We start from the raw sequence: 6,205 nt of genomic DNA, 5'->3' as shown, positions 1-6,205 counted from the left end.
CTGGGCACTGAGCCGTGCGTGGGTTCCTCCGCCACCAAGCCCTTCTGAGGGACTGAGGCTCATGCAGGCTTGGGGAGGTGCAGGGCTGCTCTCCGCAGAGAACCCTCCCCGGCGAGGCGTGCCCTGCGCCCTCCCACCCGAGCCCCCGCGCTGCCCACAGGAGTCGGCTGGGCACAGCCTGTCCTTCCCGGCATATACAGACAAACAAGCAGTACAGACTCCAAAAGTGTGTACACACAGCCGCTGCATTCCCTCACTTCCTCCCACAGTTGGGATTGCTCCTCCCGCTGCTCCCGCTCCCCGTCAGGAGAGCCGAAGGCTGCGCTCACAGGCGGCCACAGGACCTCTGGGAGAGCCAGGTTCCGGGGCACTTTGGGGCTCGACCCGCAAAGAGCCCAAGAGACCAGAGAGATCACCCTCACCCTGCTCATGGCCGTGCCCGTCCTGGCCCTGGCTCAAGGCCCAGGGCCTTGAACCAAGTTCCCAAGGCACTGCCAGGGTCACTCCCAAGCACAGACCCAGAAACAGCCCCTGAGCACTGCTAGCAGTGGCCCCCAAACAATAGAATAAAACAATGAGATCAAATAAGGTAAAATTCAACAGTTTGTCAAGTGTGAGCCTTCGCCCTACCTGCTGTGCTATCGCTCTAGTCAGAGACAGGATACCACAGAGGGAAAACGAGGCTTGGCTAGTCAATCAGAAGTCAGCCACCGGGGCTGGAGTGACAGCACAGCGGGGAGGGCACTTGCCTTGCACGTGGCTGACCCTTGCACTGGGTCGATCCCCAGCATCCCCTGTGGTTCCTGGAGCACGGCCAGCAGTGATTCCTGAGCATGGAGCCGGGAGGAAGCCCTGAGCATCGCTCAGTGTGCCCCCCCGCCCAAAAAAAATGTTTTATAAAGAAAGAAAATCCATCACCAAGGTAACATGGGGGAGGAGAGACTAATAAAAACATATTGGGGGAAAATCATAATCCAGAGTCAACACAAGATACAACCTAAAATATCAAGCTCTTTCCTTTTTCCTTTTGGGCTGTGCTCAGAACTGACTCCTGGCTCTGTACTCAGAAATCACTCCTGGTGGGGCTGGAGCGATAGCACAGTGGGGAGACCATTTGCCTTGCACGCGGCCGACCCGGGTTCGATTCCCAGCATCCCATATGGTTCCCCAAGCACCACCAAGAGTAATTCCTGAGTGCAAAGCCAGGAGTAACCCCTGTGCATCGCTAGGTATGACCCCCCCCAAAAAAGAAGTTACTCCTGGAGAAAACTGGGGACCATATGAAATGCCAGAGACTAAACCTGGGCCGGTCATGTGCAGGGCAAACGCCCTCCTCACTGTGCTCCTGGTCCTGACTCCCCTATTCTTCCTTCATCCCCCAGTAAACCAGGGGATGCTCTGTCTGCAGACCCTCATTCTTCCCATAGCTTGCTCGGTTTCCACCCGCCAGGCCCTGATAGTGATCTTTCAACAAAATTTTGTGTGTGTGTGCTTTTTGGGTCACACCCAGCGATGCTCAGGGGTTACTCCTGGCTCTGCACTCAGGAATTACTCCTGGTGGTGCCTGGAGGACCATATGGGATGCCGGGGATTGAACCCGGGTCTGCCGCATGCAAGGCAAATGCCCTACCTGCTATACTATTGCTCTGACCCCTTAGCAAAATTTAAATTACACTATATGGAAATGAAGGTGGCCTCTAATCAGGAGGGATCATCACTTAAAACACACCAGCACTAAGTATCACCGAATGTTGGCGGTAGTTAGCAAAAGCTTCAACACTGCTGTTACACAAGTGTCTAAGAAATGCACACAAACTGTGCCCCAAACACATCAAGAGAAAGCTCTTAGAACAATAAATCAAGAAAGCAGCAGACAGGGGCTGGAGAGATAGCACAGCGGGTAGGGCGTTTGCCTTGCACGCGGCCGACACGGGTTCAAATCCCAGCATCCCATATGGTCCCCTGAGCACGGCCAGGGGTAATTCCTGAGTGCAGAGCCAGGAGTAACCCCTGTGCATCGCCAGGTGTGACCCAAAAAGCAAAAAAAAAAAAAAAATAAGAAAGCAGCAGACAGCCAGATCAAAGCAAAACAATCGTTGGCATTTTTATATGCAAACAATGAGCCTGAAGAAAAATCCCTTTTTCAAAGCTCCATTTAAAACATTGTTCAAATAAATAAATAAATAATAAAATAATGTTCAGTTACATCTAATACTTAAACATCAAACAAGACTTTATTGAAAGTCATGTCACTGTTGAAAGAAATAGAAAAGTAGGGGCTAGAGCGATAGCACAGTGGACAGGGCATTTGCGTTGCACGTGGCCAACCCGGGTTCGATTCCCAGCATCCCATATGGTCCCCTGAGCACCTCCAGGAGTAATTCCTGAGTGCAGAACCAGGAGTCACCCCTGTGCATCACTGGGTGTGATCCAAAAGAAAAAGAAAGAAAGAAAGAAAGAAAGAAAGAAAGAAAGAAAGAAAGAAAGAAAGAAAGAAAGAAAGAAAGAAAGAAAGAAAGAAAGAAAGAAAGAAAGAAAGAAAGAAAGAAAGAAAGAAAGAAAGAAAGAAAGAAAGAAAGAAAGAAAGAAAGAAAAAGGAAAGAAATAGGAAAACTATTCCATGTTCCTGGATTGGGAAGATGTCAAAATGACCGACATCCCATTGGTAATCTGATGACCTTCTTCAAGGGCTTAGAACAAACTGTACTAAAGTGTATATGGAATCATTAGTCTTCCTGGATGGTCCAAGTCATTCTGATGCAGGCATGTAGGCAGACAGGGAAGGCCCCTCCCGAGACAGCCTGAAGTTGTAAACGCCAACCTTGCAGGAAACAGAAACTAAGGCCTCATAAGAATCTCAACATTGGTGGTGGAGAATGGGCACTGGTGGAGGGACACACATACACACACACACACACACACACACACACACACACACACACACATAATAAAAAGAACCTCATCAAGGGCCAAGATCCAGAGACTATAAAACAATGCTCTGCTCCCAGAACTGCACAGCAGCATTTGCGGCTACGCGACCTCTTAGAGCCTGGTTCTCCCTCTCAGAGAACCTGCCAAGGTACCGAGAGCATCCCACCCTCACGGCAGAGCCTGGCAAGCTCTCCGTGGCATCTTCGATATGCCAAATACAATAACAATGAAGGAGCTCATTCCCCTTACTCTGAGTGAGCCTCCAATGCGGCACCACTGGGAAGAACGAGTAAAGAGAGGCTGCTAAAATCTCAGGGCCAGGACAAAGGGAGACAGACGTTACTGGCGCCCGCTCAAGCAAACCGATGATCAACGGGATGACAGTGATACAGTGATGCAGTGAAAAAGAGCCTCAACATACCAAAAGGCCTGGTCAGCCAAGACCCAAGGCCCGAGAAGCCAGCAAGGGACCCAGAGAAGCTCCAGCAGGAACAAAGGCCGGGAAAGGCATCTCAAAGACGACCATCACCACTCCCACCCACCCCCTGGCAACCTCCTAAGCACTTTGACGGAGCTACACTCCCCCTCCCTCCCCTGCGAAGGCCACCTTGAACAGAGGAAGCGCGCATATGCTGCCTGAGCCCTCGCGGCCCAGCACACTGGCACCCACGTCTCCCCCCTGCCTGCTCCCCCCACAGGCAGGACCCCACGGGGGGCTCGGTCCATCCCTCCCACACAAGCCAGAGCCTGGGGGATTCCCCACGGGAGGCAGGTGGGACCGAATGGGGAGGCTGCCGGCATGTGAGCCGGACTCATGGCGAGCACCACCTGGGGGAGCCTAAGAACCAGGGCAGGGGGGCCCCCCCGCTGTGGGAGAGCCTGAGGGGGGAAACCCACGGGAAACAAGCTCGAGGGCCGGAGAGTGGGGCGCTTACCTTGCCGGTGCTGACCCCCGTGTGGTCCGCCCGGAGACACCCAGGAGCAAGCTCTGAGCACCCTGGGCGTGGCCCCGAAGCGGAAAACGAACAAAAGAAGAATCCCTGGGAGGACGCTTCTCAGGAAACCAAGTCAGAGCGCACGGCTGGCACCCGCAGCCAGCCCACACCGACACCACGGGGGCTGCGCAGGGCGAAGGCCTTCTCCCGAACGCTGCCAACACGAGTGTGAGTCCCCACCGCCACATATGGTCCCCCTGAGCACTGCTGGGGGTCACTCCCGGGCACAGAGCCAGGAATAGATCCTGAGCCATGGCTGGTAGCAGCCCCAAAAGCAAACAAAAAGACATGTACATTGAAATGGTGATGCAATTGTGGTTTCTGTTTGTTTTTTATTGTTTTTTTTCTTTTCTTTTTGGGTCACACCTGGCAATGCACAGGGCTTACTCCTGGCTCTGCACTCAGGAATTACCCCTGGCAGTGCTCAAGGGACCCTATGGGATGCTGGGAATTGAACCCGGGTCAGCGGCTTGCAAGGCAAACGCCCTCCCCGCTGTGCTATCGCTCCAGCCCCCTACAATTGTTTTTTTTTTTTTTTATCTCCAAGTAGCAAGGAATGAAAAGGAAAGCGTGGGCAGGTTAAAACAATTACCAAGATATTTCCAGGCCTCTCGACCTTGCGGATGATTCTGCCTCTGGGAGTTCCTCTAAGAAATTAATCATGAATACAGAGAAAAAAGAGACGGCAAAGATAGTCACCATAGCCTTATTTATAATCTGAAAAATTCTATCTAAATGCCCAGCATTTAGAGTTTTCTTTTCATTTCATGGTCTATTTCTAGAGTTAAATGTTATATAGCTATTAAAGATGGGGCACATTTCATTACAAAAGACAGTATTCAGAGTCTAGAGTTACATAAAAATCAAAACCACAAATAATATTTTCAGCTCTCTAAGTAGCTGAATAACATATAGAACAATAGTGGGGGGGATGCATTTAGCTAGTAATGATGGTTATTTCTAAATCAAGAGTGGGTAGGGCGTTTGCCTTGCACACAGCCAGTCTGGTTGGTCCCCAGTACCCCACACGGTCCCCTGGGCCCCCAGGAGTGACCCCTGAGTGCAGAGCAGGAGTCAGCCCTCGGCACTTCAAGGTGTGGCCTGAAAACAAAATGATTTTAGGTTTTGTTTTTGCTTACCTGTTTCCTTTAAATGTTTAATTAAGCATCAACTTCAACAGCACTATAAACTATGATAGCTCAAAAAAAGATAATTTTAAAATATAAAATAGGGGCCAGAGAGATGGTCCAGCAGGCAAGATGCTTGCCTTGCACGCGGCTGACCCGGGTTCAATCCCTGGCACCCCCCATGGTCCCCTGAGCACAGAGCCAGGAATAAGTCCTGTGCTTCATCAGGTGTGGCCCCAAAATAACAAAAACTTAATGAAGACACACGTTGTCTTTGGAATACAAAGAACCTACCCTTTCAGACCAGAGCAGGTTTTCAGACACAGTGACTCAAAGGCTCAAGAGGACAAAAACAAGAGTTTTGGCGCCCGGAGAGAAAAGAGTCCTGAAACCAGGCCAGCTAACCCTGTGTACTGAACTCGAAGAAGCTGGAGACACTTTCGGGAGGACCCACAGTGGGCACTGCCTAGGGGGGATTCGATGTATCTGGGGGTCTCTAGAGTCCTTGAAACACCCACCCTACACACACAGAGGCACCAACAGACACACACAAACAAACACAGACACAGACACACACACAGTCACACACAAACACATACACAGACACATACAAAAACACAGACACACAGATACAGACACACACAAAACACACAGACACACAGACACATATACAGACACACACAGAATCATAGACACACACAGACACACAGACACATATACAGACACACAGAGAATCATAGACACACAGACACAGACAGACACAAACACACACAGACACACAGAGACACACAGATACACACAGACACACAGTTACACATGCAGACACAAAGACATGCTCGCAGACACAAACACACAGACACACACAAACACACAGACATACACACAGACACACAGAGACACACAGATACACACAGACACACACAGACACACACTCTCACACCAGCAGGCTCTGCCTGTCTGTCTCTGTGGCCTCCTCCTGGCACAGAGGCAGGCAGCCGTGGACCCTTGCCCAGGGTCCCATGCCGGGCAGCCGGGACCCCCAGCTCTCTCCCAGGAGCGCGGACGGGGCAAAGGGCGGCTCAGGGCTGGGGGGACCCAGCAGGGTCCGGGGCAGGGCCGTGGAGGAGACCCCCGAGCGGAGTGAGGCCTTGG

This window comes from Sorex araneus, chromosome 2 (assembly GCF_027595985.1).
Source record: "Sorex araneus isolate mSorAra2 chromosome 2, mSorAra2.pri, whole genome shotgun sequence".
NCBI lineage: Eukaryota > Metazoa > Chordata > Mammalia > Eulipotyphla > Soricidae > Sorex > Sorex araneus.
Note: the sequence above shows the minus strand (reverse complement) of the source record.